Source organism: Tachypleus tridentatus, chromosome 13, assembly GCF_004210375.1.
Source record: "Tachypleus tridentatus isolate NWPU-2018 chromosome 13, ASM421037v1, whole genome shotgun sequence".
Lineage (NCBI taxonomy): Eukaryota > Metazoa > Arthropoda > Merostomata > Xiphosura > Limulidae > Tachypleus > Tachypleus tridentatus.
The window spans coordinates 271,235,468-271,247,893 of NC_134837.1; positions in this window are offsets into that span (position 1 = coordinate 271,235,468).

Consider the following 12,426-nt stretch of genomic DNA (forward strand, 5'->3'; position numbering starts at 1 on the left):
TCTGAAGTAATAAAGAAAAAAGAACCTGGATCTGGACTGTTCAAGTTTACTTTATTACTTTCTGTAGTGTTTTAAATTCCCAAGCCAAATATTACTGGTGCAGTGCTCAACCTTCCGACAGTTAACTTGTTAATACTTTTTTTAAATATCATCTTAGTTACATGTTTAATGAAACCCAAACAAAATCATTCTAATATTTATTACACCTCATACCTACTGGTAAGCATTTATTTGCAAAATTTGTCTTATTATCTGACCTACAATTTGCCAGTTGTGAAAAAACCACAATATGAAATGTGGATGCTGCCAAACTTCAAAACATAAACCTGCAGCAGTACATAAGTTGTGGGTAGCAATCTAATAAAAACCAAGGTGTAATATCATAATAATCTATTTAGATTTTTTAGTACTCAAATCATTATTCTCCAATAATTAAGTTAAACTAATTATTAAACATGTTTATAACAAATTTCATGGACTTATTATTGAACAAAAATAAATTCTGATTTTCAAGTGAATAAAAATGTAAAAAAGCAAAAATCCATTTGTTAAGGTACAAATTCTAACTCAGTATGCATGTTAGACAATAATCGGTACAAGTTGACTATATATTTGAATTTGTCGCAACAAATTAACTCATTGTTGATGTAATACAAGTTACTAAAGATTTTGTAAAAATGTATTAAAATTATGAACTCAAAAGTTCGATATGATGGTGTCATCTTCACGTTCACGAATTTTTGTATTTTCTTTTGCATTTAGTTCAAACCACAATATATTTCAGTTTGCTTATTTGTTACACTACTATATATATGCAAAGGATAATTATCAATTCATACAATTTTGTGGAGTTTGTGAGTTAGTGTCAAATTTAGTTAAAGATACCATGATAGCGTATATACATTTATCACTAACTTAATTACGATTAACTTCATTAATGCCTCAAATAATACTATGTGAGATACTCTACACGAAATTTAAATAATATTCTTTATAAAATTATATAACAAAGAACACAAACAAAATGCAAAAAATTAACTTACTTTAAATTACATTAATCTATACCAATAAAGACCTAATTCATATCCAATTCATTCAAAATAATACGTCGTATTTCCCGCGAAAATTTCTGTTTCTTCTGTTTTGCACTATTATATTCAGAATAGAGGGACTCTGTGTAATTTAACTTCATTCATCTTTTAAATATTTTATGTTTCGCTTGAAAATGACATAAAACTTATATCTAATTAAAATCCATTTGCTTTGAAACGTTAAATGTAAATATATATATATATCGTTTGAGAATCATATATATATATATATATATATACCCAAACTCTGGTTACATTTTATAATCCCACATTATATCTTGTATCCAGGGATCTTGCCAATTAGTGCAGCGTTTTTTGTTTAATTTATTTTTGTTTCGGCTTGTATTTTAAGTTATAACTAACATAATTAGTCAGAGATTTGGATTTACTGTTTTTGACGCAGTTCTTCCTTGTGATTTTGCTTATTTAATTTTATTAAAATGTACTCATTTTTACTAAAATATAATCAATGTATGTGAATTATGGCTGTATTATGACGCACTTTCCATTACACTGTTCAATCTTTATCAAATTAAGTGTAATAGCCTTAACTAATGACATAATGTGAAACTATAGTTCAGCCTAGCGAGCTAATTATAGTAATTATATTGCTGCAAATTTTATAAAATGTAATAGTGAAAAATGTCCTGCTCTAAGTACTTTTCACCCTATTACTTACACAAATTTATTTTGTAAAATAAAAAATGTAATTTATCTTCTAACATGTACTAAATGTAATATGGAATATGTGGGTCAAACTTCAAACCCATTGCATATACGTATAAATTTACATAGATCTCACGTTAAAAACAATTTAATCAATTCCATAGCATTAAAATATTTCAGGATTTACCCTTTTACCTCTGTTAAGATAACAATATTAGAAGCTGTTAATGAAGACGCCAATAGATTAACGAGAAAACTTATACATTTTGAAACTAAGAACATTATATCTTTATGGATTAAACAAAAATTGTAATAATTCTACTGCTTTGAAATTGAGTATGATTATTGTATTGCTAATTTTTTATAGATAACTTTTTCATAAAAATAGGAAAACTAGAAGTTTTTTTTTTTAAATTTCGCACAAAGCTACACGAGTGCTATCTGCGCTAGCCGTCTCTAATTTAGCAATGTAAGACTAGAGGGAAGGCAGCTAGTCACCACCACCAACCGCCAGCTCTTGGGCTACTCTTTTACCAACGAATAGTAGGATTGAACGTACATTATAACACCCCCACGGCTGAAATGGCGAGCATGTTTGGTGCGACCGGGATGAAAACTAGAGGTAAAGGAAATAATAAATTAAAATGGGTTAATTTATTAGAATTTTGTAATTATTTGGTCAATTGTTTTTATAGTAGTATTAGTGTATATAAATTATTTTTAAAAAGATTTATCAACTTAATCTTCCCAAAATAAAAGCAGTAATTAATGTAATAAAAATTGATTTTCTAAATGATCATGCAAAACACTTCCTTGTAGACAGTATAAAATATCGATTAAAAGTAAATGATTTATCAAGTTTTCAAAAAACGAAACGGTATTTCAAACCTTCATATTTAGTAATTAATTTTAGACATAAAATATTCAATGGCTTACACATTTCTAAAGTTTCTGAATAATAATCTATAAAAAAATAAGGTTTTCCTTGTAAAAACTTAAAGCCTACCGTCTGTTACAAGTACGAAGTTCCAGTTTGTCCATTATTACTATATAATTATAAAAGTTTTTTTTTTTTTTTTACCTAATCTAAATGTAGATGAAGTTAATAACTGCGTGTGTGTGTTTCCTTATAGCAAAGCCACATAAGCCTATCTGCTGAGTCCACTGAGGGGAATTGAACCCTTTATTTTAGCGCTGTAAATCCAATTAATAACTTATTTTGTGAGTGTGAAAATAGTTTATTTATTGATACTTTTCATAAACATATTGTTACTGGTAATTTGAATATTTTAAAAGATAAAATATTACGTGAAATACTCAAAAAAGATCTAAATACAGAATAGCCACAAAATGTAATAAGAATAATATTTTGAAATCTATTAAAATCAATATTGATGAATATATTTTAAAACTTAACTACATTACATCTTTTCCGCCTAAATGGTTTCTGGTATGAAAGTTGTATTTGTTTAAAAAAAATAAAAATAATATTATTACGTATAAAATTAAAGAAATACCATACAGATTTATCATTTCATCATTTAGAAAATAAGATTCAAGAAATGTAAGGAAAATATGTTATAGTACCCATTGATAAGGCTAACTGTAAAATTGATATCATTTGCAAAACGTTTTATGCATTAATCATGATAAAAGAAATCAATAGTACACAAACATTTAATCTTGTTAACCAATCCAATGATGCAGTAATTAATAATTTCAATAAAGCTTATAATAAACTTTACTATAAACAAAATTCTTGTGTAGATTTATCGTTTCTTTATGCTATACTCAAACTATATAAATCTCCAATTAAATTTTGATTTATTTCCAATACGATAAGAACAATTATCAAACAACTGACTATATTTTTTAAATAAATTACTCAATATTTTACTTAATAAAATAAAAAATGTGAATGTTAATAACAAGAAACATACTTTTTGGATAATAAAAAAATAATCAACTATATTTTAAAATAGCAGAAAAAAATGTGAACAAATAGGTAATATTCAAACACATGATTTTACCACATTGGCTCAGAGTTTTTGTTTTTCATGTACAAATTTCTTTTAGCTTCAGCCCAGCATGGCCAGGTGGTTACGGCGCTCGACTCGTAATCCGAGGGTCGCGGATTCGAATCCCCGTCACACCAAACATGCTCGCCCTCCCAGCCGTGGAGGTGTATAATGTGACGGTCAATCCCACTATTCGTTGGTAAAAGAGTAGCCCAAGAGTTGGCGGTGGATGGTGATGACTAGCTGCCTTCCCTCTAGTCTTACACTGCTAAATTAGGGACGGCTAGCACAGATAGCCCTCGAGTAGCTTTGTGCGAAATTCCAAAAAACAAACAAACTTACAGAACTGGAAGAAAGAAAACGTATCTCAAAAAACATAAGATATACTAAGTTTTTATATTTACAATAATTATATATTTTTCAATAAACAGGTTTTTTAACAAGTAATAGGAGTTCCAATTGGAGCTGACCACTCTATTTATATAGCAAATTTATATCTTTACTATTATGAAAATATATTTATTGAAAACTACACAAATCCAAATATTTTTACTTTAACTTAGAGATATATAGATTATTTAATTAGTATAAATAATCGTAAAATAAATAATGTTATTAAGTTTGTGTGTTCGTGTTTCCTTTTTAGCAAAACCGAATTGGGTTATTTGCTGATTCCACAGAGAGAAAGGTAGCCCTTAATATCATAATTGTAAATCCGTAGACTTAGCGATGTAGAGCGGGAAACAATGTTATTAACACTATTTATCTGTCAGGATTAGAAATTGAAAACGATTCAATATCTATTAAAGAAAAAAAATTATTTGGAATTAGAAATTAAATATAAGGATGTATTAAATAAACATAAAAAAATGAAAATTAGAGAAATTTTATTTAAAATTTCTAATAACTATTTTTAGTTATGAATAAGGTCATTTAACAATTTGGCACTACTTTATGCGGATGTATAAATTGCCGCATATTAAGGCTTGTTTAGAACATGATAATCTCAGTACACCGAAAAAGTAAGACGTGTCTACTGCCTCTGCTTTACCAGTATGACGTTCTCATTACCTGGTCCTGCTGTGCCTATTTCGCCACCGGTCCCGCCAGTAATCGTCGACGGTCTGCCATCCCACCTTTCGCCTCTTCAAATCGTCACGTTTATCGCGCAGGCTAAACCTGATGCCTCCCTGACCCTTTCAGAACACGAATTCTTCGCCGAGGGGGAATTCTCCTCCACCCGTCAACGCCTGCAGACTTATCTTACTTTTTTGAGCCATGGAATACCCAAATTAATGTCAGATGTTCACCCACCAAGAGCCCAACTAGATTTTTTCTCTGTTTTTCTTAAAGGGAACACCCTTCTATTCACCCTAACGAAATCAAATGCGCCATTGAAAGTCAAACAACGTCCAAGATATACTCTATGCATCGTATCTTCTCTAAATCCACCAAGCAAGCTACAACCTACATGAAAATAGCAACGACCACCAAACAATCTGCCGATACCATTCTACGTAGTGGTTGCTATTATCACATCTTCCATTTTAGTGCTGAACGTCCCCGCCGTCGCTCAATTAATCCTAGGATACCCAAGCAACCAGAACCTGTTTTGCCACCTTTCATATCATCTTATCCAATTAACCGCCCCACAGTCTAAAGAGAAATCGTATCCCGTAAAGCCGATATCCAACTTAACATGAACTTCCATCAAGGTGCACGACAACCATTTTCAGACAAGCGACACTTCGACCTCCGCTCATGGACAGAACAAAACCCAGTATCTCGACAAATTCACTCAGACGTCGTCTATTACACTATGCTCTACAACATCTTCCCAGATGCAAACTACACAGACTACCTGTTTGGATAAGTCAACTATGACAGACAAGCCCCCAACCATCTCTCGAGTTATTCAAGCTAGAATACCTATAAAACATGAACTGTCCCAGACGACCGAGGAATACCCGGAGAATGTACCTATTCAAGTTCAGATGCCACATTCACCAAACCTAGGATCATCTCAAGCTTATGCAGAGAATCAAAACGACGACTCGTTGTATGAGTCTGTACGAAAGAAAATATTTCCAGGTCTTATAATAAGAGAAGCACGCCCAAAAGCCTCAGAGCAAGGTTGCAACGAGCATAGTGTCTCTTCAGAGATGAGTGGTCGTACCTAATCACCCCATAATTATTAGATGTTCCATTTCGACTTCCCCCAGCTATCTGGGGTACGTTCAGGGTAGACTATTCAACGCCCTGAACGTGAAAGTGGGTTTTCTCGGGGTACTCCGTTTCCCCATACGTAAGTCTCCGGTATTGGATCTCTAGATACCAGCCAAGGCAACATTCTTGCCTGGTCCTGAAAGGAGTCGTTTGAGTTAATGTTTCGTATTGCCAGCCTACAGGCTATTCTGACTACTAGCTCTGGCCTGGCTTTCTTCCCTTATGCCGCCTTTGTCCAGCTCTCCCTTCTCACGTGTCACTTTCATACTCCCCACCTCACTTCATCACCATAAACAAGTCAAAGCAAAATAATAGCAAACTCCCACGTAAAGTTAAATAATCTTTCATGTAAGAAGACGAAGAGGAACCACAACATTCCTGACTATCCCTATTGGGGAGATAATTCTTCAGACTTCTATCTCCCTAAACTAAACTCCTGCCAAGTTCGTTTGCGGTTTGTGGATAGTCTCAGTTATTGGATTTATAGATCCTCGCCACAAAGTAGCCCTGTTAAAGACCCGTTGATGTGATGTTTCGTCTCAATGCTATCGACTTGCTTCTTCTCTCATCTCCGGCTCCTCCTCATCATCACTAACAGACCTGGACTTCACTCAGCCTCGACACCCACCGGACATTTACCAAATCTTGTAACAGGCATCCACTGACCATTCAACTTACATTGATCCGTTGATACATTTAATTCCTTGACTAGTCAATATATTCGCGAAGGGGATACTCCTATCCCTAAACACCCCAGTTGGGAAAGTGAAATACCTCTTTCAAAACTAAATATCTGCCATGGTTTGTTGTTATAATAGTCACGGTAGACTTGGTGAATGTGTGACGGTTGAGAGCTATACTAGTTTAGTCAGCTGGATGATTGTTTTATCTCTGAATAAGTGTAATTAATTGTTGGATTTTTTTTAATTAATAGAATATTGTAGCGTTTTTGTTTAGTTCTTTTTTCTGTCCTGTGTGTGCGGTAAAATATATCGTTTCTAACGTTCCATTTTTCTGTTCTAGTTTATCAAACCATATTTAGTCCGATCAATCAGGTTCGTGGTTCCCGCGGACTCGATCCACTCTCTTTATTCGAGCAGTTGTTTTGGAATAAGGTTAATATATCCTCAAAAATATTAACCATCAGGGGCGTTCGAAGACTAAAGTCCTCCTTTAACCCCGCTTTTGGTAGAAGTTAAGAATATTGACCACGTGACTATTGATAATTTTGGGGTTAAAAGGGTTGATAAGTTTAACATGAATCTGGTTGATGCGAGTCTGGTAGGCGTGGCAGCTGACAAAGTGAAGGCAAAGTCAACGCCCGATTGAAGAAAAAGCAAGAAGAAAGTCGGCAGACGACATATTGACTCAAATCAAACGGTCCGATTCAGGGCCGGGCATGGATCGATGGATCAAGTTGCCCCAGCTGAGATCTACAGATCCAGTTCCTAAGATTTAAGTGTGGGGGGAAACCGTGGTGCCCCGAAAAAACCCACTTTCACGGCCTGGGTGCCGAATAATCTATCTAGACCGTGTCCGGGAATAGCTGTGGGGAAAGAAAATCTAGGTTAATAATGCATACAGGATTAAAACGTATGAAAAAACAACAACAACACACACACAAATAACACGTAAAAACGTGAGAGGCTTACGGCAGAACTATAGAAGTAACTGGTTTTTCTATCTTGGATGAACCGCTTGCGCTTCGCTTGTATACCATCGAGGAATTTCAGTGTGGGCTTGGGTTCAGAGATACATAGAAGTGGTGAGGGTAAGCGTGAGTTCTCTGGTTTTACTCCCTGGATGTGTTGTTCTATGGTGGTCTGGATTGATTTGTGACTTCTTGCAGCCTTAGTCTATAACTTCTGAGTGTTTGTGATCTTGAAGTCTGTCTGAACTGATGCGTCTGTAGTTTTAGGTCGCGTAGTTTGTATCTGGCTTGAGATTGTAGTACCTGAAATTAAAGCTGTGGTTTGGCAGAATTTGTTGTATGCCTCCTTCGGATCAATAAGTCCAGATATGTTGCTGGAAGTGGAGATTGAAGGCGCCGATGTAGAGCTGGATGAGAAAGTTTGGGTGTCTTTCCTGATTAGATCTGGATTAAGTGGTAAATCGGTGCTTCACTGTTGAAAGTCGTCCGTAGGTTGCCTATTTCGTCTGAAAGTGTTATATGACTGCGGGTGGGCGGAGTGGTGACGTGGGCGTTCGGCGCTGAAATGAAAGATATGGTAGAAACACCCATAGCACAAAATGCAGTCAACGCTATGCTTTGAAGTTGTTACAGTCTTGCTGAAATAGGTGAGCAGGTTGGCATGTTTAGAAAATATACGATGTACTGCATGTAGCCTGGTTTGGGTTTGACTTTCGATGACCTGTTTGTTTTCGTCAAGTTTAATGCTAGGGTGGACGCCTCCAAGAAACACTGAGACGAAGCTAATAGAACTTTTGGTGGAGGCACAATTAATGTTGAATACAGTGTTCCATAGTTGACATAAGTATACATAATCCGCGGGTGTAGAGGGCTGGATCAAAATTCCGCCCAGCGAAGGGTTCGAGTTGAGCTGGCTGACCACTGGCTTATCGCCATTTGAACTGCCACATGACGTTATAGCGTCAGAACTGCGGGTATAAAGGGTGGTGATGAAAGTAGAACACGAATGCTTCGAGACACGCTCTAATGTATGCAAGGGTAAAAAAGGGCGTGTTTTAATATGAGAAAACCTGTTTCAAACTTTTTATAAAAATCAAAGGTTTTAATGTCATGGTAAACTACCCTGGCATGGAGGGCCATCTGTCAGGGAGTTATGAAAATTCAAAAGTGCCATGTATTTGGACCCACTAGAGACACATGCATAGTAAAATGCCCCATATGTGATGGCGATCATAGGTCGTCACTCAGCCCACGACGCGTAACATCATACACAACCAAGATCACGAGAAAAGGCAAGAAACCCAAGACAGTATGCAAGTCCAGTCTTCCTTAAAGCAGTCCTCAACACTGGCAAAAGGGGAGACTCGAGCCTTTTTTGCCGACCCAAGAAGGGGTGGGGGCCTCTGAGGAGGCTCGGACCTCTTCACCGGCCCGGGAAGAGTTTGGGATAGCTCCTTATTAGATCATAAAGAGGGTGGGTCCTCTGAGGAGGCTCAGGCACCCTGAACAGTTTCAATTTTTGAGAAGGCTCATGTCTCCTTGTTAGTTAAGGAGGAGGTTCAGGTCTCTGATAGGACTCAGACCCTCTTGTTAGTTAGGGAGGAGGTTGAGGTCTCTAAGGGGACTCAGACCTCCTTGCAAGTTCAGAAGAGGCTCGGGCCCCCTCTTTGATCGAAGTGGGAACCCTATGCTGGTGCAAGACGAGCTTCTTTCACCATCCTTTTGCATGGAGGGCATGCACCCTTAACAGTACTTGGAGGATTTTCCAAGTCTTCTGAGTTCGTTATCGGAAGAGTTGGAAGAAATTTTGCTGGGACAAAGTAAAGTTATGGGGTGGTTATCCCATCCAGATGAACCTATGTCTCAATATAGTCTGAAGAGGGTGCACGACCCTTCCCTACCAGTTGTAACACTAATGCAACATAGAAAGTAAGTTGCTCCCTCGAGAGGCATTGAGGGGTCTATCCTGCATTACGCTTAATATCCAGGGAATGCGAAGATACATAAAGCAATTCTACGTATTCTCTCTCTTCATCTGATTCAAGATTGACATTGTATTTTTGCAGGAAACTCATTTTATCTCCAAGAGGAATTACTTTTTCTTTATAAATCGTTTCCATGCTAGGGCTTTCTTGTCTTTTGGTTTGACTCATGCTTGAAGGGTGGGAATTTTTTTCAATCCCAACTTTTTAAAAAGTATTCTCGCATCACATAGTGATGCTGAAGGACGGGTTGTATATGCTGATGTCATCTCTCAGGGTCGTAAGATACAGTTTGTTAATGTCTATATACCTGTTCAAGGGAAGAAATTATGGACCTTTTTTTCCTCCTTGGGCAGGTTCTTGATAACACAAACTGAATCGTCCTTGGTGGAGACTTCAACTGTGTCCTGGATCCACAACTCGATAAGACTGGGTTACTTTCATGATGTCTGGCATACATTAAAGGATTGCCTTTGTTACTACTTGGACCAGTTAGGGCATATCTTGTCGCCTGTACTGTTTCTATGTAATGGCTTGCCTAAAACAGTGTCTAGCCAGAGCTGCAGCCTATTGGGTGGGTGATGTTTCGCTTCACATGTCTGACTATCGATCCTTTTTTTACTACATTCCAAGATAATATCCCTGTTTTTAAGGGTCTAGGAATGTGGAGATTTAATGTCTCCCTACTCACTGAGGATGTGGTGGGAGTCGAATTGATCGCCTTTGTCTGGGGCCTCTGTTCCATTGATACCATCAATGAGACCTGGTGGATGGGTTTTAAGGAAGCCTGTGCCTTCTTGCTGAGGTAGAGAGGCATTTGCGAACCCGCCGTCTTGTCCTGCGAAGTAAGCAGAACACCTTTGTAGCCTTGTTTAGAGGTATACCAATGGATCAATGGATGCTTTTGAACATTGAAAGGTTGTAAAAGGGCATAGTGTTGGAATATGCCAAATTGTTCTGAGCAGCGAGCATTTCCAGCCTGATGGAATTACTAGATCCCAGAAATGTTACTAGGGTTCCAGTGTGCAAAGCACAGGAGATGTCTAAAAACAAGCACATCTCCAGTCTGTTGAGGGAAGATGGTCAGGTGTCCTCAGACATTACTGACATTCTCAACATGTACCTTAACTATTATAGCCAATTATATTTGGCTTCGCCCGTGTACCAGGGACTTTGGCGAAACATTACACAGTTCTTGCCAACCCTCGATCCTTTGCAAGTTGACAACCTTGTGAAACCCAGTACTCTGGGTGAATGTTGGATGACTATATAGTTCATGTCACTTGGTAAGTGCCCAGGACCGGATGGCCTACCAGTAGAATTCTATCGCCACATGTGGCACGTCAACGGAACCCTTTTCATTAGAGTTTTTAACGACTGTTTTATCTGTGAGTCCATGCCTCCGGGTATGCTGGATGGGTTAATTACTCTAATCTGTAAGGATCTTACGCAGTCTGAAGATCTTTCCTCGTGGCATCCAATATCTCTCCTGGCTGTGGACGTAAATATTGTATCTAAAGTCGTGTGTGACCGTTTGAGTGCTGTTATGTCCATTTTTCTCTGTAGCACTTAGACGTGTGATGTGCAGAGTAGAAATATTCAACAAAATTTGGTGCTTTTACGGGACGTGTTCCCATTACATCATGAACAGGAACACCCATGCAATTTTATGTGTCACTCGATCAGATTAAGGCCTTTGATCGAGTTCACTACAAGTTTTTGTGGAATGTTCTCGAGAGATATAGTTTTCTTCCAATTTTTGTGCAGTATGTACGATCCTTCTATACATCTTCTTCGAGCAGGCTCCCAGTAAATGGATACTTGACGGCCCTTTTTAACATCTGTCAGGGTGTTTGTCAATGATGCTCATTATCACCATCTCATTATACGTTGTTGATAGAGTGCCTGATATCTTATCTGCACCACTCGGCTTCAGTGCATAACCTTCAGTTGCCGAGAAGGGTGGGTGTCAATTAAGTATGTTAGCCACACGGATGACATAAACCTCTTTTTAGCAAACCTAACATCCTTGGGTTCAGCACTGGCAATCGTCAACAAGTAATCTCAAGCCAGTGCAGCCCGACTCAACTATACCAAGTCTATAGCTAGTGGCTGGGCAAATGGGCCTCAGCCACAGACACCCCATTTGGTTTGGTATGGACTTCCTCTCCAGTCAAATGTTTTAGGATCCGCTTCTTTACTGAACCCGAGGCTACCTGGGAGGAGGTGATACAACGTATCAGTTTGACAGCTCAAGATTATTGCTAGAGACAGGTGGGTTAAGGCATTCGACTTGTAATCTGAAGGTCGCGGGTTCGAATCCCCGTCGCACCAAATATGCTCGCCCTTTCAGCCGTGGGGGCATTATAATGTGACGATAAATCCCACTATTCGTTGGTAGAGCAGAGATGATAAAGGGGTGAATACTCCCATTGATATGGTATCTTGGGGCGATTCTTCCTCTGAATAGTGGCAGTGCATGAGCTGTCGAGTTGCATATCTACACCTTCCTGTGGAGTGGTAAGACTGAGGCCGTGTTTTGGTTGTAATTAAATCTAGCCTCCTTACAAGGGAGGACTGGGCATCCCGTCTGTCTGGACCAAGTGTCTTTCTCTTTTCTTGTCCACTTCCACAACTGTCCATTGTCTCATTTGGGAGGTTCATCCCTGTAGCCAACTTGTTCGTTTCCTGATTGGCACAGGGCTCAGGCATTTTGGTGTTTCACCAGGCCTGAGTAGACCAACATGTTTTGATCCACCCAATTAGTATACTGACATTGTAGCGGTGATCAG